At 40.3% G+C, this 23,152-nt stretch overlaps 1 protein-coding gene across 8 annotated transcripts in view; it reads left to right on the forward strand.

Moving 5' to 3' along the window:
• Positions 1-23,152, forward strand: part of LOC130919388 (protein-cysteine N-palmitoyltransferase HHAT-like) — a 473,408-nt gene that overhangs the window by 347,806 nt on the left and 102,450 nt on the right. For 6 of the 8 annotated variants that reach the window (XM_057842050.1, XM_057842041.1, XM_057842084.1 and 3 more), the window contains exon 2: positions 22,568-22,668. The gene's annotated coding sequence lies outside the window, so the exon portion shown is untranslated. Of the gene's footprint in view, positions 1-22,567; positions 22,785-23,152 lie in introns of those variants that run through there. The other 2 variants (XM_057842066.1, XM_057842060.1) reach the window with 2 other exon arrangements.

A 23,152-nucleotide genomic window follows, 5' to 3' on the forward strand; every position in this document is an offset into this window, starting at 1 on the left:
AAGGCCTCTCCATTTAGGTTTTTTCAACGTAGAGGGATGAAATTCGGAGAGTCGATACCTTGTACAAAACTGCTCAAAAAAGTCTCTTGCATGCGTATTCCAAACCCAACAGGAAATCGGGTATTTTGGATTGAATGTGAAATTTTTATCGATTTACAGTGTGCACATTTTACACCTTGGCACCTAGGGAATTAGTTTGATCATTCTCAAAATTGGCGAGACTGTTCATGAGGCATATGAAATCTTAAGTTATCAAAATGGTGTGTTTTCATTCACTGGCCTGACCTGGGCGGGGTGCCAAAGTCGGCCATTTTTTCGCCAAAACACCAAATTCGGAAAATGACTGATAACTCCCTCATACAACGTTCAATCTATTTTAAATCTGGCATGTGTGTGAGGTATACCAGCCTGAGCAGGACTGGATTGAACATTTACCATTTGTGCCTGGCGCCTCCTAGTGGGAACAGGAAATGCCCTTTTTTACGGGACACACTCCTCCTCTAAAAGGAAAAAACCAATCTACCTCAAACCTGCATAAGGGAAGCCTTAAGACCTGTCTTCAGGTGCCTGATGAAAAATATTGAAGTTTCGTTGAAGCGGAAGGGTCCAAACAGGAAAGTGAAAATGACTGTTAACAATTTTTCTCTCCAAAAACTTTGAACAGTCATAACTTGGCAGATATACAACATATCTGCGCCAAACTTCCCATGCTTGTTGAGAGTCATACCCTGAAGGGCCTTGTAGGGGTCATTTGCATCAACCCTACAGCGCCAACTAGTGGCAATAGAAAGTCACTCGTTTTTCCAATACATGTCCAGCTCTTTTCAGGTTGGTCATTGTAGTTTCAAGACCTATTAAAATACTTATTTACGGCCAATGTCCACGTGTCTCTGTCTGTTGCCGTGACGACCCTTTGTTCGCCATTTAAAGGAAATATTTTTTTTCAGAGACTCAGGCAGCTTATAGAGCCACAATATTTGGCACACTTGGTCGAATTGGCCCAGTTAGAAGATTAATTTTGGTTTTGAATAAGGGCTTGGCTGCACAGCTCAGTAGTGGCTCCTTTTTTGTAGTACTCTCTCCAATAGGAGTTTTTATCTCTTGGGTGTGGGAATGTAAATAGGCGACTTTCGAGCATTTTAGGTTCTAATGAGATGATTAGAGAGGAGGATCTGCCACCACCCTGACCTGCACACAGTCCGAGTTGCGTGACGTCCGAGTTGCGCTAGATTGCGAGGGCCCGTTCAGTCCTGCTTGCAGGCCTAGTTATTATTATTATTTTTTCATGGCAAATGAAAATGGCCAATTTGAAGGCCTGAACATGCTCAAAAACTCACCAATTTTTGCATATACATCCGGCTTCGCGAAAATTTCGAAAATTTAGCAACGTTTTTTAAAAAAATCAAAAAATGGCTCAGTGGCGCCCCCTTGAAATTTTAAAAATGGCCTTTGCTTTGATGTTTTTCAACGTAGAGCGATGAAATTTGGGGAGTGGATACGTTGTCCAGAGACGCTTCAAAAAGTCTGCAGCACCCATATTCCAAACCCAACAGGAAATGGGATATTTTGGATTGAATGTTGAAAAACATAGCATTTTGGGCGAAAACCAGCATGCACGTTTCAGACCATTGCGCCGAGCCAGTACGTTGGATCTTCCTCAAAATTGGTGTACGTCTTCATGAGACATATGAGATATTAAGTTGTGAAAATGGTGAGTTTTCGTCCACGGGCCTAACCTGGGCGGGGTACCAAAGTCGGGTGTTTTTTTGGCAACGCGCCAATTTCAGTAAATGATTAATAACTTCCTGATACAAGGTCCAATCTTTTTCATATTTGGCATGCGTGTAAGGTGTCTTAACCTGAACACGACTGCATTGAAATATTTTCCATTAGGCCTGGCGCCCCCTTGTGGGAAGAGGAAACACCCATTTTTACGAGAAAGGCTCCTCCTCCTGGTGAAAAACATCAATTGACCTCAAACCTGCATCAGGGGAGCCTTAAGACATGTCTTTAGGTATATGATGAAAAATATTGAGTTTTCGTTGATGTAGCAGTACCCAAACAGGAAAGTGAAAAGACCCTCGGCATTTTGTCACAAAATGGCCAATTTCCAGGTCTGAACATGCTCGAAAACTCACCTAAATTTGCACATACATGCGGCTTCATGTAAATTTCATGAATTTAGCAACATTGCCAAAAGATGTAATAAAATGGCTCAGTGGCGCCCCCTTCAATTTTTAAAAAAGGCCTGTCCTATTAGTTTTTTTCCACGTAGAGTGATGAAATTTGGGGAGTGGATACGTTGTGCAAAACTGCTCCAAAAAGTCTCTTGCACCCATATTCCAAACCCAACAGGAAATCGGGTATTAGGGATTGAATCTTGCACAACATGGCATTTTTGTCTAAAACCAGCATGCACGTTTGACACCATTACGCCGAGGCAGTAAGTTGAATGCTCCTCAAAATTGGTCAGACTATTATTGACACATATGAGATGTTAGGTTATCAAAATGGTGACATTTCATTCACGGCCCTTTCCTGGCCAGGGGAGCAAATGTGTCTTATTTTTGACAATACAATTCAGTAAATGACTATAAGTCGCGGTTTTTTTCATATTTTGCTTTGGGGTGCGACTTATACTCAGCAGCGACTTATGTGTGAAATTATTAACACATTATGATAAAATTTCCCATGTTATTTTGGTGTTTTGGACTAATGGTTTTGTAAACTTGTTAGCATGCTATAGTTATCTGAATAACTCTTAATAGCTATGGCCACGTTCGCGTTCTGCCTTTGGCAATGTATGTTCAATTGTATAATTGACTTTTTTAAATTGAAATGGATGCATTTAGTTTGTGGCGCTTTCACGCCCACCTGGGAGCGCACTCGCACTTGTTTACGTGAAGAAGAGCGCTCGCACACCAGAAGAAGACAGACAGCTACGTAGCTCTGAGTGAGTGAGTGAGTGAGTGAGTGAGTGAGTGAGTGAGTGAGTGAGTGAGTGAGTGAGTGAGTGAGTGAGTGAGTGAGTGGGCGAGTTAGCGAGAGGGAAAGACGGCTGCGAAGCTACGTTCATTGTTTATGCTTTTAAAATATCTCTACAGAGGCAACGCCTGCGTGTATCATCTTTTCTGTTGTTGTTGTGTGTTTTCCACCCGCGAGCGGACACTTACAGCCAGTTGTGTGGTTGTTTGAATGGTGTGCTAATGCTAGCGAACGCATGCTAATCTGTTATGTTATTGCTGCAATAGTACCTAATTATCATTTATTTACGTTGATGTGAACCTGTTTGCTATCGAGGACCAAATTGATTCAACAAATTATGCGGACGTCCAGCATTGTCTTTTTGGAGTTCGCTGTATATAGCCAGGACCGAGCGGTAGCGTCCTGGTGAGGACAGTATATTCGCATTTCGTTGTTTATGCACTGTACACTGTAGATTTATTCAGCATGTTGTTCTCTATTGTATTTTTATATTAAACTGCCTTTCAAGATGACATATCTGTTCTATGTGTTGGATTTTATCAAGTAAATTTCCCCCAAAATTGCGACTTATACTCCGGTAAGACTTATATATGTTTTTTTTCTCTTTGTTGGGCATTTTCTGGCTTGTGCGACTTATACTCAGGTGCGACTTGTAGTCCGAAAAATACGGTAATAACTTCCTGATTGAAGGTGCAATCTTTTTCATATTTGGCATGAATGTGAAGTATTTCAGCCTGCACATGACTTTATTGAAATATTACTCATTACGCCTGGCGCCCCCTAGTGGGAACAGGAAACACACTTTTAATTAAATACAATGGCTCCTGCTTCTCAGGGTCAAAAATCAATTGACCTCAAACCTGAATCAGCGGAGCCTTAAGACATGTGTTCAGGTGCCTGATCAACAATTTTGTTTCGTTAAAGCAGAGGGGTCCAAAAGGAAAGTCATAATGACCGTGTTCAGGTGCCTAATAAACAATTTTGTTTTGTTAAAGCAGAGGGGTCCCATAGGAAAGTCATAATGACCGTCGCCATTTTCTCTCCCCACTAATTCTGAACATTCAGACATGCAATATATCTGCCTGGATATCTGTCTGTTGTCGACTGCCACCGCCCCGACCTGCCTGCCCTTCGACTTTGTTTGACGTCCGAGTTGCGCCATACGCGAGGGCCCGTTCAGTCCTGCTTGCAGGGCTAGTTATTATTATTTTTTCATGGCAAATGAAAATGGCGAATTTGAAGGCCTGAACATGCTCAAAAACTCACCAAATTTTGCATTTACATCCGGCTTCGCGAAAATTTCGAAAATTTAGCAACGTTTTTTAAAAAAATCAAAAAATGGCTCAGTGGCGCCCCCTTGAAATTTTAAAAATGCCCTTTGCTTTGATGTTTTTCAACGTAGAGCGATGAAATTTGGGGAGTGGATACGTTGTCCAGAGACGCTTCAAAAAGTCTGCAGCACCCATATTCCAAACCCAACAGGAAATCTGATATTTTGGATTGAATGTTGAAAAACATAGCATTTTGGGCGAAAACCAGCATGCACGTTTCAGACCATTGCGCCGAGCCAGTACGTTGGATCTTCCTCAAAATTGGTGTACGTCTTCATGAGACATATGAGATATTAAGTTGTGAAAATGGTGAGTTTTCGTCCACGGGCCTAACCTGGGCGGGGTACCAAAGTCGGGTGTTTTTTTGGCAACGCGCCAATTTTAGTAAATGATTAATAACTTCCTGATACAAGGTCCAATCTTTTTCATATTTGGCATGCGTGTAAGGTGTCTTAACCTGAACACGACTGCATTGAAATATTTTCCATTAGGCCTGGCGCCCCCTTGTGGGAAGAGGAAACACCCATTTTTACGAGAAAGGCTCCTCCTCCTGGTGAAAAACATCAATTGACCTCAAACCTGCATCAGGGGAGCCTTAAGACATGTCTTTAGGTATATGATGAAAAATATTGAGTTTTCGTTGATGTAGCAGTACCCAAACAGGAAAGTGAAAAGACCCTCGGCATTTTGTCACAAAATGGCCAATTTCCAGGTCTGAACATGCTCGAAAACTCACCTAAATTTGCACATACATGCGGCTTCATGTAAATTTCATGAATTTAGCAACATTGCCAAAAGATGTAATAAAATGGCTCAGTGGCGCCCCCTTCAATTTTTAAAAAAGGCCTGTCCTATTAGTTTTTTTCGACGTAGAGTGATGAAATTTGGGGAGTGGATACGTTGTGCAAAACTGCTCCAAAAAGTCTCTTGCACCCATATTCCAAACCCAACAGGAAATCGGGTATTAGGGATTGAATCTTGCACAACATGGCATTTTTGTCTAAAACCAGCATGCACGTTTGACACCATTACGCCGAGGCAGTAAGTTGAATGCTCCTCAAAATTGGTCAGACTATTATTGACACATATGAGATGTTAGGTTATCAAAATGGTGACATTTCATTCACGGCCCTTTCCTGGCCAGGGGAGCAAATGTGTCTTATTTTTGACAATACAATTCAGTAAATGACTATAAGTCGCGGTTTTTTTCATATTTTGCTTTGGGGTGCGACTTATACTCAGCAGCGACTTATGTGTGAAATTATTAACACATTATGATAAAATTTCCCATGTTATTTTGGTGTTTTGGACTAATGGTTTTGTAAACTTGTTAGCATGCTATAGTTATCTGAATAACTCTTAATAGCTATGGCCACGTTCGCGTTCTGCCTTTGGCAATGTATGTTCAATTGTATAATTGACTTTTTTAAATTGAAATGGATGCATTTAGTTTGTGGCGCTTTCACGCCCACCTGGGAGCGCACTCGCACTTGTTTACGTGAAGAAGAGCGCTCGCACACCAGAAGAAGACAGACAGCTACGTAGCTCTGAGTGAGTGAGTGAGTGAGTGAGTGAGTGAGTGAGTGAGTGAGTGAGTGAGTGAGTGAGTGAGTGAGTGAGTGAGTGAGTGAGTGAGTGAGTGAGTGAGTGAGTGAGTGGGCGAGTGGGCGAGTGGGCGAGTGGGCGAGTGGGCGAGTGGGCGAGTGGGCGAGTTAGCGAGAGGGAAAGACTGCTGCGAAGCTACGTTCATTGTTTATGCTTTTAAAATATCTCTACAGAGGCAACGCCTGCGTGTATCATCTTTTCTGTTGTTGTTGTGTGTTTTCCACCCGCGAGCGGACACTTACAGCCAGTTGTGTGGTTGTTTGAATGGTGTGCTAATGCTAGCGAACGCATGCTAATCTGTTATGTTATTGCTGCAATAGTACCTAATTATCATTTATTTACGTTGATGTGAACCTGTTTGCTATCGAGGACCAAATTGATTCAACAAATTATGCGGACGTCCAGCATTGTCTTTTTGGAGTTCGCTGTATATAGCCAGGAACGAGCGGTAGCGTCCTGGTGAGGACAGTATATTCGCATTTCGTTGTTTATGCACTGTACACTGTAGATTTATTCAGCATGTTGTTCTCTATTGTATTTTTATATTAAACTGCCTTTCAAGATGACATATCTGTTCTATGTGTTGGATTTTATCAAGTAAATTTCCCCCAAAATTGCGACTTATACTCCGGTAAGACTTATATATGTTTTTTTTCTCTTTGTTGGGCATTTTCTGGCTTGTGCGACTTATACTCAGGTGCGACTTGTAGTCCGAAAAATACGGTAATAACTTCCTGATTGAAGGTGCAATCTTTTTCATATTTGGCATGAATGTGAAGTATTTCAGCCTGCACATGACTTTATTGAAATATTACTCATTACGCCTGGCGCCCCCTAGTGGGAACAGGAAACACACTTTTAATTAAATAGGAAGGCTCCTGCTTCTCAGGGTCAAAAATCAATTGACCTCAAACCTGAATCAGCGGAGCCTTAAGACATGTGTTCAGGTGCCTGATCAACAATTTTGTTTCGTTAAAGCAGAGGGGTCCAAAAGGAAAGTCATAATGACCGTGTTCAGGTGCTTAATAAACAATTTTGTTTTGTTAAAGCAGAGGGGTCCCATAGGAAAGTCATAATGACCGTCGCCATTTTCTCTCCCCACTAATTCTGAACATTCAGACATGCAATATATCTGCCTGGATATCTGTCTGTTGTCGACTGCCACCGCCCCGACCTGCCTGCCCTTCGACTTTGTTTGACGTCCGAGTTGCGCCATACGCGAGGGCCCGTTCAGTCCTGCTTGCAGGGCTAGTTATTATTATTCTTTTTTCATGGCAAATGAAAATGGCCAATTTGGAGGCCTGAACATGCACGAAAAGTCACCAAAATTTGCACATACGTGCAGATTCGTGTAAATTTCGATAATCTTGCGTCGTTTTGAAAAAATGTCAAAAAATGGCTCAGTGGCGCCCCCTTGACCCTTAAAATTTTCAAAAAGGCCTCTCCTCTCAGGTTTTCAACGTAGAGCAATGAAATTTGGGGAGTAGATACCTTATGCCTAACTGTTCAAAAAAGCCTCTTGCACCCATATTCCAAATCCAACAGGAAATCGGGTATTTTGGATCGAATGTGAAATTTTTTCGGTTCACAGTTGGAGTTTACGTTTGGAGGCTTGAACATGCATGAAAACTCACCAAAATTTGCACATACATTCAACTTTGCGTAAATTTTGATAATCTATAAAAAAAATTAACAAAATGTCTCAGTGGCGCCCCCTTGAAATTTTCAAAAAGGCCTCTCCTATTAGGTTTTTTCAACGTAGAACAATGAAATTTAGTGAGTCGATACATTGTACAAAACTGCTCCAAAAAGTCTCTTGCACCCATATTCCAAACCCAACAGGAAGCTGGAAATTTTGGGTCAAATGCGAAATTTTATCGATTTACATTTGAGACCTTGTCGCTGAAGGATAAAGTTGGATCGTCTTCAAAATTGGTCAGACTATTCAGGAGACATGTGAGATCTTAAGTTTTCAAAATGGTGAGTTTTCACTCAAGGGTCTGACCTGGGCGTGGTCCCAAAGTCGGCCATTTTTAGGCAAAATACCAAATTCAGAAAATGATTAAAAACTCCGTGATCCAACGTTCAATCTTTTTCATTTCTAGCATGTTTATGAGATATCCCAGCCTGAACACGACTGCTTTGAAATATTACACATTAGGCCTGGCGCCCCTAGTGGAAACAGGAAATGGCCTTCTTTACGAGACAGGCTCCTCCTCCAAGGGAAAAAAATCTATTGACCTCAAACCTGTTTCAGGGGAGCCTCAAGACATGTGTTCAGGTGCCTGATGAAAAATATTGAGGTTTCGTTGAAGCGGAGAGGTCCAAACTGGAAGTGAAAATGACCGTCAACAATTTGTCTCGCCAAAAATTTTGAACAGTCATAACTCGGCAGATATGCAACATATCTGCGCCAAACTTTCCGTGTTTGTTGAGAGTCATACCCTGAAGGTTCTTGTAGGGGTCATTTGCATCAACTCTACAGTGCCAACTAGTGGCGACAGAAAGAAGTTTTAAAAAAGGCCTTTCCTATTGGGTTTTTTCAACATAGAGCAAGGAAATTTGGGGAGTAGATACCTTATGCAAAACTGCTCCTAAAAGTCTCTTGCACCCATATTCCAAATCCAACAGGAAATCGGGTATTTTGGATCGAATGTGAAATTTTCATGGGTTCACAGTAAGAGTTTACATTTGGAGGCTTGAATATGCATAAAAACTCACCAAAATTTGCACATACATGCGGCTTTGCATATCGTTCGATAATCTTACAACGTTACGAAAACATGTAACAAAATGGCTCAGTGGCGCCCCCTTGAAATTTTGAAAAAGGCCTCTCCATTTAGGTTTTTTCAACGTAGAGGGATGAAATTCGGAGAGTCAATACCTTGTACAAAACTGCTCCAAAAAGTCTCTTGCATGTGTATTCCAAGCCCAACAGGAAATCGGGTATTTTGGATTGAATGTGAAATTTTTATCGATTTACAGTGTACCCATTTTACACCTTGGCACCTAGGGAATTAGTTTGATCATTCTCAAAATTGGCGAGACTGTTCATGAGGCATATGAAATCTTAAGTTATCAAAATGGTGTGTTTTCATTCACGGGCCTGACATGGGCGGGGTGCCAAAGTCGGCCATTTTTTCGCCAAAACACCGAATTCGGAAAATGACTGATAACTCCCTCATACAACTTTCAATCTATTTTAAATCTGGCATGTGTGTGAGGTATACCATCCTGAGCAGGACTGGATTGAAAATTTACCATTTGTGCCTGGCGCCTCCTAGTGGGAACAGGAAATGCCCTTTTTTACTGGACACACTCCTCCTCTAAAGGGAAAAAATCAATCTACCTCAAACCTGCATAAGGGAAGCCTTAAGACCTGTCTTCAGGTGCCTGATGAAGAATATTGAAGTTTCGTTGAAGCGGAGGGGTCCAAACAGCAAAGTGAAAATGACTGTCATCAATTTTTCTCTCCAAAAACTTTGAACAGTCATAACTCGGCAGATACACAAGATATCTGCGCCAAACTTCCCGTGCTTGTTGAGAGTCATACCCTGAAGGGCCTTGTAGGGGTCGTTTGCATCAACCCTACAGCGCCAACTAATGGCAATAGAAAGTCACTCGATTTTTCCAATACATGTCCAGTTCTTTTCAGGTTGGTCATTGTAGTTTCAAGACCTATTAAAATATTTACGGCACATGTCCACGTGTCTCTATCTGTTGCCGTGACGACCCTTTGTTCGCCATTTAAAGGAAATATTTTTTTTCAGAGACTCAGGCAGCTTATAGAGCCACAATATTTGGCACACTTGGTTGAATTGGCCCAGTTAGAAGATTAATTTGGTTTTGAATAAGGGCTTGGCTGCACAGCTCAGTAGTTGCTCCTTTTTTGTAGTACTCTCTCCAATAGGGTTTTTTATCTCTTGGGTGTGGTAATGTAAATAGGCGACTTTCGTGCATGTTAGGTTCTAATGAGATGATTAGAGAGGAGGATCTGCCACCACCCTGACCTGCACACAGTCCGAGTTGCGTGACGTCCGAGTTGCGCTAGATTGCGAGGGCCCGTTCAGTCCTGCTTGCAGGCCTAGTTATTATTCTTCTTTTTTCAGGGCAAATGAAAATGGCCAATTTGGAGGCCTGAACATGCACGAAAAGTCACCAAAATTTGCACATACGTGCGGCTTTGCGTAAATTTCGATAATCTTGTGTCGTTTTGAAAAAAATGTCAAAAAATGGCTCAGTGGCGCCCCCTTGACCCTTAAAATTTTCAAAAAGGCCTCTCCTCTCAGGTTTTCAACGTAGAGCAATGAAATTTGGGGAGTAGATACCTTATGCCTAACTGTTCAAAAAGCCTCTTGCGCCCATATTCCAAATCCAACAGGAAATCGGATATTTTGGATCAAATGTGAAATTTTTATCGGTTCACAGTTGGAGTTTACATTTGGAGGCCTGAACATGCATGAAAACTCACCAAAATTTGCACATACATGCAACTTTGCGTACATTTTGATAATCTACAAAAAAATTTAACAAAATGGCTCAGTGGCGCCCCCTTGAAATTTTCAAAAAGGCCTTTCCTATTAGGTTTTTTCAACGTAGAACGATGAAATTTGGCGAGTCGATACATTGTGCAAAACTGCTCCAAAAAGTCTCTTGCACCCATATTCCAAACTCAACAGGAAGCCGGAAATTTTGGATCAAATGTGAAATTTTATCGATTTACATTTGAGACCTTGTCGCTGAAGAAAATAGTTGGATCGTCTTCAAAATTGGTCAGACTATTCAGGAGACATGTGAGATCTTAAGTTTTCAAAATGGTGAGTTTTCACTCAAGGGTCTGACCTGGGCGTGGTCCCAAAGTCGGCCATTTTTGGGCAAAATACCAAATTCAGAAAATGATTAAAAACTCCGTGATACAACGTTCAATCTTTTTCATTTCTAGCATGTATATGAGATATCCCAGCCTGAACACGACTGCATTGAAATATTACCCATTAGGCCTGGCGCCCCCTAGTGGGAACAGGAAATGGCTTTCTTTACGAGACAGGCTCCTCCTCCAAGGGAAAAAAATCTATTGACCTCAAACCTGTTTCAGGGGAGCCTCAAGACATGTGTTCAGGTGTTTGATGAAAAATATTGAGGTTTCGTTGAAGCGGAGAGGTCCAAACTGGAAGTGAAAATGACCGTCAACAATTTGTCTCGCCAAAAACTTTGAACAGTCATAACTCGGCAGATATGCAACATATCTGTGCCAAACTTCCCGTGTTTGTTGAGAGTCATACCCTGAAGGTTCTTGTAGGGGTCATTTGCATCAACTCTACAGTGCCAACTAGTGGCGACAGAAAGAAGTTTTAAAAAAGGCCTTTCCTATTAGGTTTTTTTCAAAATAGAGTGAGGAAATTTGGGGAGTAGATACCTTATGCAAAACTGCTCCAAAAAGTCTCTTGCACTCGTATTCCAAATCCAACAGGAAATCGGGTATTTTAGATCGAATGTGAAATTTTTATCGGTTCACAGTAGGAGTTTACATTTGGAGGCTTGAACATGCACGAAAACTCACAAAAATTTGGACATACATGTGGCTTTGCATAACGTTCAATAATCTTGTAACGTTACGAAAACATGTAACAAAATGGCTCAGTGGCGCCCCCTTGAAATTTTCAAAAAGGCCTCACCATTTAGGTTTTTTCAACGTAGAGGGATGAAATTCGGAGAGTCGATACCTTGTACAAATCTGCTCCAAAAAGTCTCTTGCATGCGTATTCCAAACCCAACAGGAAATCGGGTATTTTGGATTGAATGTGAAATTTTTATCGATTTACAGTGTACCCATTTTACACCTTGGCACCTAGGGAATTAGTTTGATCATTCTCAAAATTGGCGAGACTGTTCATGAGGCATATGAAATCTTAAGTTATCAAAATGGTGTGTTTTCATTCACGGGCCTGACCTGGGCGGGGTGCCAAAGTCGGCCATTTTTTCGCCAAAACACCAAATTCGGAAAATGACTGATAACTCCCTCATACAACCTTCAATCTATTTTAAATCTGGCATGTGTGTGAGGTATACCAGCCTGAGCAGGACTGGATTGAAAATTTACCATTTGTGCCTCCTAGTGGGAACAGGAAATGCCCTTTTTTTACGGGACACACTCCTCCTATAGAGGGAAAAAATCAATCTACTTCAAAGCTGCATAAGGGAAACCTTAAGACCTGTCTTCAGGTGCCTGATGAAAAATATTGAAGTTTCGTTGAAGCGGAGGGGTCCAAACAGGAAAGTGAAAATGACTGTCAACAATTTTTCTCTCCAAAAACTTTGTATAGTCATAACTCGGCAGATATAGAACATATCTGCGCCAAACTTCCCGTGCTTGTTGAGAGTCATACCCTGAAGCGCCTTGTAGGGGTCATTTGCATCAACCCTACAGCGCCAACTACTGGCAATAGAAAGTCACTCGTTTTTCCAATACATGTCCAGTTCTTTTCAGGTTGGTCATTGTAGTTTCAAGACCTATTAAAATACTTATTTACGGCCCATGTCCACGTGTCTCTGTCTGTTGCCGTGACGACCCTTTGTTCACCATTTAAAGGAAATATTTTTTTCAGAGACTCAGGCAGCTTATAGAGCCACAATATTTGGCACACTTGGTCGAATTGGCCCAGTTAGAAGATTAATTTTGGTTTTGAATAAGGGCTTGGCTGCACAGCTCAGTAGTGGCTCCTTTTTTGTAGTACTCTCTCCAATAGGGGTTTTTATCTCTTGGGTGTGGGACTGTAAATAGGCGACTTTCGAGCATCTTAGGTTCTAATGAGATGATTAGAGAGGAGGATCTGCCACAACCCTGACTTGCACACAGTCCGAGTTGCGTGACGTCCGAGTTGCGCTAGATTGCGAGGGCCCGTTCAGTCCTGCTTGCAGGCCTAGTTAAAAAGTTGTTTCCTGTTCCCAATAGGGGGCGGCAGGCGTAATGGGTAATATTTCACTAAGGTTATGTTCAGGCTGAAATACCTCACATGCATGCCAGATCTGAAAAAGATTGCTCATTCAATCAGGAAGTTATTAGTCATTTGCTGAATTGGCGTGTTGTCAAAAAAACACAGAATTTGCTCCCCTGCCCAGGTCAGGCCCGTGAATGAAAAGTCACCATTTTGACAACCTGACATCTCATATGTGTCATGAACAGTCTGACCAATTTTGAGGAGCATTCAACTTACTGGCTTGGCGTAATGGTCTAAAACATGCAGCCTGGTTTTTGACTAAAGTGGCATTTGCTGCCACATTCAATCCAAAATACCCGATTTCGTGTTGGGTTTGGAATATGGGTGCAAGAGACTTTTTGGAGCAGTTTTGCACAACGTATCCACTCCCCAAATTTCATCGCTCTACGTGGAAAAAAACTAATAGGACAGGGCTTTTTTAAAAATTGAAGGGGGCGCCACTGAGCCATTTTATTACATCTTTTGGCAATGTTGCTAAATTCATGAAATTTACATGAAGCCGCATGGATGTTCAAATTTTGGTGAGTTTCGAGCATGTTCAGACCTTGAAATTGGCCATTTTGAGACAAAATGCCAAGGGTCTTTTCACGTTCCTGTTTGGGTACTGCTACATCAACGAAAACTCAATATTTTTTATCAGATACCTAAAGACATGTCTTAAGGCTCCCCTGATGCAGGTTTGAGGTCAATTATTTTTTTTCCCAAGGAGGAGGAGCGTTTCTCGTGAAAAAGGGTCTTTCCTCTTCCCACAAGGGGGCGCCAGGCCTTATGGAAAATATATCAATGCAGTCGTGTTCAGGTTAAGACACCTTACACGCATGCCAAATATGAAAAAGATTGCACCTTGTATCAGGAAGTTATTCGTCATTTACTTAAATTGGCACGTTGCCAAAAAAACACCCGACTTGGTACCCTGCCCAGGTCAGGCCCGTGGACGAAAACTCACCATTTTCAGAATTTAGTATCTCATATGTCTCATGAAGCCTTACACCAATTTTGAGGAAGATCCAACGTACTCGCTCTGCGTAATGGTCTGAAATGTGCATGCTGGTTTTCCACAAAAATGGCATGTTTTTCAACATTCAATCCAAAATACCTGATTTCCTGTTGGGTTTGGAATATGGATGCTTTATACTTTTTCAAGCGGTTCTGGACAGCGTATCCACTCCCCAAATTTCATCGCTCTGCGTTGAAATACATCAAAGGAAAAGATATTTTTAAACTTGCAAGGGGGCGCCACTGAGCTATTAAAAAAAATTTTTTTTAAACGTTGCTAAATTTTCGAAATTTTCGCGAAACCGGATGTATGTGCAAATTTTGGTGAGTTTTTGAGCATGTTCAGGCCTTCAAATTGGCCATTTTCATTTGCCATGAAAAAATAATAATAACAATCCTTCGAAGAACAATAGGGCCTCCGCACGCTGAGAGTGCTCGGGCCTTAATCCTTCGAAGAACAATAGCGCCTTCGCACGCGAAGTGCTCGGGCCCTAATAACTAGGCCTGCAAGCAGGACTGAACGGGCCCTCGCAATCTTGCACAACTCGGACAGTGTGCAGGTCGTCCTCTCTAATCACCTCTTTAGAACCTAACATGCTCGAAAGTCGCCTCTTTAAATTCACACACCTAATAGATAAAAACCCCTATTGGAAAGAGTACTACAAAAAAGGAGGCGCTACTGAGCTGTGCAACCAAGCCCTTATTCAAAACCAAAATGAATCTTTTAACTGGGCCAATTCGACCAAGTGTGCCAAATTCTGTGGCTCTATAAGCTGCCTGAGTCTCAGAGACATGTGGACATGGGCCGTGAAATAAGTATTACAAAAGTCTTGAAATTACAATGACCAACCTGAAAAGAACTGGACATATATTAGAAAAAATTAGTGACTTTCTATTGCCACTAGTTGGCGCTGTAGGGTTGATGCAAATGACCCCTACAGGACCCTTCAGAGTATGACTCAACAAGCACGAGATGTTTGGCGCAGATGTGTTGTAGAAGTTCTGACTGTTCAAAACTTGTGGTGAGACGAAATGGGTTCAGTCATTTTTACTTCTCCTGTTGGACCCTTCTGCTTCACCCAAACCTCAGTATTTTTCATCAGGCACCTGAACACATGTCTTAAGGCTCCCCTCTTGCAGGTTTGAGGTGAATAGATTTTTTTTCCTTGGAGGAGGAGCCTGTTTCGTAAAAAAAGGCATTTCCTGTTCCCACTAGGTGGCGCTAGGCCTAAGGGGTAATATTTCAATGCACTCTTGTTAAGGGTGGGATCCCGCATATATATGCCAGATATGAAAGATTGAACGTTGTTTCAAGGAGCTATTAGTCATTTACTGAATGTCATTTTGCCGAAAAAATGGCTGACTTTGGCACCACGCCCAGGTCAGACCCATGAATGAAAACGCACCATTTTGAAAATTTTAGATCTCCTATGTCTTCTGAATAGTCTAACCAATTTTGAAGATGATCCAACTAATTCCCTCTGTGACAAGGTCTCAAATGTGCACCCTGTTAATTGATAAAAATTTCACATTTGATTCAAAATACCCGATTTCCTGTTGGGTTTGGAATATGGGTTCAAGAGACTTTTTGGAGCAGTTTTGCACAAGGTATTGACTCCCCAAATTTCATAACTCTACGTTAAAAAAACCTAATAGGAAACGCCTTTTTGAAAAATTCAAGGGGGCGCCACTGAGCCATTTTGTTACATTTTTTTGTAACGCCGCAAGATTATCAAAATCCACGCAAAGCCGCATGTATTTGCACAACTTGGTGAGTTTTCGTGCATGTTCAGGCCTCCAAATGTATACTTTACTACAAGTGGATAAAAAATTCACATTCGATCCAAAATAACCGATTTTCTGTTGGAGTTGGAAAATGGGTGCAAGAGACTTTTTGGAGCAGTTTTGCATAAGGTATGGACTCCCCAAATTTCATTGCTCTACGTTGAAAAAACCCAATAGGAAAGGCCTTTTTTAAAACTCCTTCCTGTCGCCACTAGTTGGCACTGTAGAGTTGATGCAAATGACCCCTACCAGACCCTTCACAGTATGACTCTCAACAAGAACGGGAAGTTTGGCGCAGATATGTTATATATCTGCCGAGTTATGACTGTTCAAAGTCTTTTGCGAGGCAAATTGTTGACGGTCATTTTCACTTTCCTGTTTGGACCCCTCCGCTTCAACGAAACCTCAATTTTTTTCATCAGGCACCTGAACACATGTTTTGAGGCTCCCCTAAAACAGGTTTGAGGTCACCAGATTTTTTTCCCTTGGAGGAGGAACCTGTCTCGTAAAAAAAGGCATTTCCTGTTCTCACTAGGGGGCGCTAGGCCTAATGAGTAATGTTTCAATGCACTCGTGTTAAGGGTGGGATACCGCACATACATGCCAGATATGAAAAAGATTGAACGTTGTGTCAAGGAACTATTAGTCATTTACTGAATTTGTCATTTTGCCGAAAAAATGGCCGACTTTGGCACCACGCCCAGGTCAGACCCGTGAATGAAAACGCACCATTTTCAAAACTTAAGATCTCATATGTCTCATGAACAGTCTCACCAATTTTGAAGATGATCCAACTAACTCCCTCGGCGATAAGGTCTCAAATGTGCACCCTGTAAATCGATAAAAATTTCATATTCGATCCAAAATAACCGATTTCCTGTTGGGTTTGGAATATGCGTGCCAATGCTTTTTTGGAGCGGTTTTGGACAAGGTATAGACCCCCCAAATTTCATTGCTCTACGCTGACGGACCCTAATGTTATAGGCGAAATTTAAAATTTCAAGGGGGCGCCACTGAGCCATTTTGTTACATTTTTTGGCAACGTTGCAAAATTATCGAAACTTACAATTTTCCGCACGTAGGTGCAAATTTTGGTCACTTTTCGTGCATGTTCAGGCCTCTAAATTGGCCGTTTTCATTTGCCCTTAAAAAAAAAAAAAAAAAAAAAAATAATCCTTTCCAAAACAATAGGGCCTTCGCACGCTTAGTGCTCGGGCCCTAATAATAATACTTTGCAAAACAATAGGGCCTTCGCACGCTTAGTGCTCGGGCCCTAAAAATAATCCTTTTCAAAACAATAGGGCCTTCGCACGCTTAGTGCTCGGGCCCTAATAATCCTTTGCAAAACAATAGGGCCTTCGCACGCGTAGTGCTCGGGCCCTAATAATAATCCTTTGCAAAACAATAGGGCCTCTGCACGCGTAGTGCTCGGGCCCTAATAATAATCCTTTGCAAAACAATAGGGCCTCTGCACGCTTAGTGCTCGGGCCCTAATAATAATCCTTTGCAAAACAATAGGGTCTTCGCACGTTTAGTGCTCGGGCCCTAATAATATTTAAGTTGATCTGTTATTTTCTCTAATAGGAAAAAAAAGACACAACGTGAGGCAGAGGCGTACTTATAATAGTAATATTATACACAAATGATATTATTTACAGTGGTGGCAGAATTTGGGGGCGCGCGAAACATTTCCGTCTTCCTTGGGCGGGCGTAACAGAAAATAATTGAGAAGCACTGAGTTAATGCCTGACTCGAGTCGGAAAACACGAAAAAATCTGATTCGTGCATTAAGACCTGTAGTATGAGCTACAGATGTCCCGATCCGATATTTGGATCGGATCGGACGCCGATATGGGCAAAAAAATGCGCATCGGTATCGGTTCGGAACACTGGAAAAATTCTGATCCAGACTTCCGATCCAGTTTTTTTTTAAAAGTCTGGCCCGGGTTTTCCAGCGCACCGATTTATATAATCCATTCCATTTTTTTGCTTCGATTTCCCTCAAATCCGGTCCGCATTTTACGGCACACCTTCAACAAACTACATTTACATTACCGTCTCCCAATTTACCGAGAGACTTTATTGGTAAAAATGTCAGCTGTGTGGGATCATTTCATCTTAAAGGACAACAAAGATGAAGAGGCAGAGTGCAACATATGCCACAATAAAGTCCAGCGTAGTGGTAAAGCTGTAAGAAGTTTTAATGCAACCAACCTAATCAAGCATTTAGCGAAATACCACCACAAACAAAATGAGGAGTATGTTAAGAAAATTGAAGACAAAAAGAAAGGTCCTACGCAACTAACACTGGCAGAAACTTTTGCTATGCGTGACAAACTGGCACTCGACAGTCCCAAAGCCCAGGGAATAACAAGAGTCATTGCCGAAGAATTCGTTCTTGATGACGAGCCATTATCTCACGTGAGTAAAGACGCACCATCCAACACGCGATTCGCCCGCTGAAGATTCGAGAACGATTCACAAACATCCAAATTCCGATGATTGAAATATGTCAAGTAAAGCAAAACTAATACACAGCGCGGTCTTCAGGATGCAATGAGAAACTGACCGCATTGCGTCCCGAAAGTAAACATAACTTGTCTTAGACCCGGGTAATGCCAATGCTCGACTCACGGCTTTACCTGAATTCATGCCGCTGGATAAAAAACACAAGAATACCTGACTGCTGCTGACAGCCGCAACAAACTACTTCAATGTCGTTTTACTGGAGATAATAGATATCATGTATATAGAACCAGATGCTACACGACAGACTTTTTTTTTTCATTTAATTTCATTTCATTTCATGCAGTTACATTCATCTTCACAAATACAGATCTTTGCTTTCAAGAAACAACAGAGACAAAAAAAAGACACAAAACAAAACAAAACAAAATGCCTGAAAGGGAGTGGGACGAAGAAAACTTATTAAATCCCACCCCGATTTCTCAAGTATCATCAAAATAAATAACTATTTTCCTGCAACCTGTTTCTGTTTAGTTACATAGAATACTTCCTTCCCCGACACATGTAACGGGCCGAACCCTCAATATCGATTCCCTCAGTCAAAAGAGAGAAAACAAGAACAACAAAACCAAAATATGTGTATATATATATATATATATATATATATATGTATATATATATATATGTATATATATATATATATATATATATATATATATATATATATATATATATATATATATATATATATGTGTGTGTGTGTATATATGTGTGTGTAAATATATACAAATACACACACACTTATATTGCGTATATCCATACCAGTATGGTAAAAAGACCTACACTGTACATTTAAGACCCTCCCTGAATATACTTAGACCAAATTAATTGTTTATAATGAAATTTATATATGTGAATATTTTTACACTCTCTTAGTGATGAACTCAGATTGTTCCATAATTTAACTCCTCGTACAGACACACAGAAGCTCTTACGAGTCGTTCTAAATCTAGGAAGTACGAACTCCCCGTAAGCTCTTAAATTGTGAGCTCTTTCACGAATGGTGAAATGTGTTTGTAACTTTGCGGGTAATGTGTTTTTAAAAGCTTTGTATAGAATTATGGAAGTGTTGTAATCGACTAGGTCTTGAAATTCAAACAATTTAGATTGAAGAAATACTTCATGGGTATGATCCAGAAATCAAGTCTTATGAATGATGCGAACTGCTCGTTTCTGTACTATGACTAAAGGATTTGTCGTATTGCGATAGGTATTCCCCCACACTTCCATACAGTATGTAAGATATGGGAGAATCAAGGTACAGTACAGAATACGGAGTGCATTGTGATCAAGATATATTTTAACTTTGTTCAAAATTGAAAGGCTTCTTGAAATTTTGGTTTTTATATGTCTGATGTGGGGTCTCCAAGACAGTTGTCATCAGTTATAACTCCCAAAAATTTATTCTCAACATTTTCAATTTGTATACCTTCAATACTATATGTTGGTTTTGTATCAATTTTTGCATTCCCAAAAATCATTGCTTTAGTTTTACTTATATTCAATGATAATTTATTTATATCCATCCATTCTTTAATCAAGTTTAGTTCCCTGTTCACGGTAGTTACAAGTTCAATGTAACTGTCACTAATGTAAAAAATATTTGTATCATCTGCGAAGAGAATGAGTTTTATAACTTGGGATACATTAAATATACCATTTATATACAAAGAGAAAAGCTTAGGCCCCAACACTGACCCCTGTGGAACCCCACATGAAATACCTAGTTTATTTGATGAATAAGAGCCGATGTTGACATATTGCTCCCTGCCTGTTAAATAACTTTTCACCCAGTCCCCAGCTACCCCACGAATACCATATTTTTCTAATTTTTCAAGTAAGATTGAATGATTTATTGTGTCAAAAGCTTTCTTGAGGTCAACAAAAATCCCAACCGCATATTTTTTCTGGTCAAGTGCATTAGTAATTCCCTCTACTGCCTCAATTATTGCCATTGAAGTAGTTCTATGCGTTCTAAACCCATATTGTCCTGCATTTAGTATTTGATGTTTCTCTAGGAACTTTTCAAGTCTAGAATTAAAAAGTTTTTCTAAAATTTTTGAAAATTGTGGCAATAGAGAGATTGGTCTATAATTTGTGAAATTGTGTTTATCGTTGCTCTTGAATAATGGTATTACTTTAGCAATTTTCATTTTTTGAGGAAAACAACCAGACTGAAGTGATAAATTACAGAAATATGTTAAGGGCTTTACAATGGAAAATATAATCTTTTTTATTACTAACATGTTAATATCATGATAATCCACAGATGACTTACTTTTACATTTTAATACAATATTAATAATTTCCTTGTCGTCTGTACATGTGAGGAACATCGAAGATGGATTTCTTCTAATCGTTTTGTGACAGTTATTAACAGTATGGCATGGAATTTCAGCAGCCAACTGAGGGCCAACATTTGTAAAAAAAATTTATTAAAACCATCAACGATATCATTAATGTTATGGATGTTCCCATTTCCATCGGTAAAATAATCAGGATATGATGACTTGACTGCGTTAGCAACATTGAAGTATTGAAAACCAGATGCGTTAGTAAACAGCCGCCATCTTAAAGCAGAAGACTTCCCTAGTAGGCTGTTGTGAACCTTCCAAGCGAACCTGATTAACTCTTTATCTAAAATACTCCTAAATCGGCAAAATCTTGACTTCAATCTATCTTCAAAACAGTTATAAAACTTTCACATGTCGAAAGTAGACAGAAGGGAAATTATGGAATAACGGGAGCAATTTTAACAATTTTAACAGTTGATTCGCAAAATTAAATGAATTGAATGTAGTTTAAAGCTGTTGATACAGAACGGGGACTTGAGTATTTTATTTACTGTGTGAGATGTGCTTTAATGCTTTTGCACAATAACATTATTAACAATATTCACAATAACAGTATTAACAATATTCACAATATTTACAATAGTTAATGCAATTATGTGTGTTTAAAACTAGGTGTTATAAAACTAGGTGTTATGAAAAGGCTGCGTTCCTCAGGGGGTGGTTAGATTAGCTTGTTGTGAGCTACTCGCTCCGCATCAACCTTTTCTCCTGACGGCCGCCAGCGTAAAGCCTAATCTCTGTCTCCGTTCTGATCCTTGTCTTCGTCCTCCTCTAGGTCTTTATTATTTTGCTAGATTTAGACCTAACAACTGTTTTAAAATGTTAACTGAAATAGTCGTTTATTTAAACCTGAGAGGCTTTTTATACAATTTTTGCAACTAATGCACGAAACATTAAAAGCATCTAATAGCTTGGGGGATTTGTGTGATTTTCCACTGAGGTTGTTGGTGTGTTTTGCTTTTTAAAGACAGTTTACAATATTATTTGCACGTTTGACTGACTGACTATGCCATTTCTGTTTATTTATAATGTTTTGTGTTTTGTCACTGAATAAACAGGTCAGTTTCTTGTTACCAACCGTTGTGTGTTATTCAAACTCACCTAATTCAGCTGGCTAGTTGTTGTCAAGGCTACTAAAACCGTCTTCAACATGAGTCTGACAACTAAGTAAGGAGGCTAAATAACTTTAAACTTTAACACATCCTCAGATAGGTCGGTATCGGCCAGTATCTGTATCGGATCGGAAGTGCAAAACAATATCGGTATCGGATCTGAAGTGCAAAAACCTGGATCGGGACATCCCTAGTATGAACATAGCCTAAGAGACCTGCACTGCGAATCACACCTGTTCCCCTTTTCCTGCTGGGGTGTGTGTGTGGTGGTGGCTGGGGTGTGTGTGTGTGTAATATGTTTACAAAAGATGCTGCTGCTGTAAAGCTTTTATTACTGTTGCACTTATTTTCAAGTTTTGATGTTTTATACAATATGCATTTATTTTTTCAGTTAATTGATGAATAAGAATAGTAGTTATTCGATTTCAATGTATGTCCATGTTGTTTTGTTTAGAGTAAAATGACACCTCTGTTGGATATAAAAATTCTGATGTGCGTCATTCATCTTGGTGTGGCACAATGATTGGCAAGAAAATTTAAAAGTGGCACTCTACACCAAAAAGGTTGCTGACCCCTGTTGTAGAGTATCATTGTAACATTGGAAGCAGTTACTCACAGTGTTACTCATTACTTGAGTATTCTTTTCACCAAATAAAGTTTTTACTTGTACTTGAGTACATTTTTTGGAAGACTACTTTTACTTTTGTAACGTTATTTTGAAGTAACGCTACTCTTACTTGAGTAGTTTTTGGCTACTCTACCTGTTATGCAGTCAAAAAGCAAAAAGTAATAGAAATACTCAACATAATGAAGACCTTTGCGTCCAAGCAACTGAGCATTGAAAAAGATCCCGATGGCATATTGATGTTTTGCAGCTTGTTTCAAACGACGAATCATCCTTGCCTGGTGGTGGCGGCCATTTGGACGACGGGCAAACACAAAACACTACAAAGAAGAACAGACGCCGGAAGTAAAGGCATGATTTTTGTTTCACTTTTTGTGTGAGCTAAATTTGAAACTAAAAACACTTGCCGTGGGAAGCGCGCACTGGCTATGACAACAACAAAATGGAGCACAACCTGAAATTTTTAGGTAACACTTTTTTTGACGCTGTGTCGCTGCTGTCTTGTTTCCGCTGGAAATGGCTAATGGAAGTTTGCTGTAATGACACACACGGGTCACTCTTACAAACATGTCCAAGTTTACCTGCTAAATTTAATGAGCTTGCTGCCAGATTTCTACGTCCGCCGTAGACGCAACCTTTGACGCGAAAGTGACTCGTAAAGTCCTTGGTGTTACCTCGCAATGGACATTATCATTTCTGACTTTCGTCAAATGCGGTTACTGGTCGTAATGTGTGGCTGTTGTGAACGCGCTATACAAACACATTTGACATGACTTTTAGCCTTGAAGCTATTGATTTTAACTCATTTGCAGCCCTTGACAACGATAGACATAAA

The sequence above is a fragment of the Corythoichthys intestinalis genome, chromosome 1, assembly GCF_030265065.1.
Source record: "Corythoichthys intestinalis isolate RoL2023-P3 chromosome 1, ASM3026506v1, whole genome shotgun sequence".
NCBI classification, from domain to species: domain Eukaryota; kingdom Metazoa; phylum Chordata; class Actinopteri; order Syngnathiformes; family Syngnathidae; genus Corythoichthys; species Corythoichthys intestinalis.